The sequence below is a fragment of the Sphaerodactylus townsendi genome, linkage group LG15, assembly GCF_021028975.2.
Source record: "Sphaerodactylus townsendi isolate TG3544 linkage group LG15, MPM_Stown_v2.3, whole genome shotgun sequence".
Taxonomy (NCBI): Eukaryota; Metazoa; Chordata; class Lepidosauria; order Squamata; family Sphaerodactylidae; genus Sphaerodactylus; species Sphaerodactylus townsendi.
In genome coordinates, this window is record NC_059439.1 from 29878441 (window position 1) to 29878711 (window position 271).

A 271-nucleotide genomic window follows, 5' to 3' on the forward strand; every position below is an offset into this window, starting at 1 on the left:
AAGGGAAAGAGAGAGCGCGGATCTGTGCATTTGAGAAGGTGGGGGGGGAGCAGGGAGGGGGCCGGCGAGGCTGGCCCGGAGATGCAGAGCAGGAGGGACCGGGCAGTAGAGTAGAGGGCAAGCGGGCGCAGGCGAGGGGAAAGGGGGGGACCAGTCCGGGGGGAGAGGGTTGGGGTTTATTTTTTTTGCAAAGAGGGGAGGGTGTCGCGCCCCAAAAGGGGAGGGGGGGAGACAAATAGGACAGCCAGAAGGCAGCCGGGGGGGAGGGAGG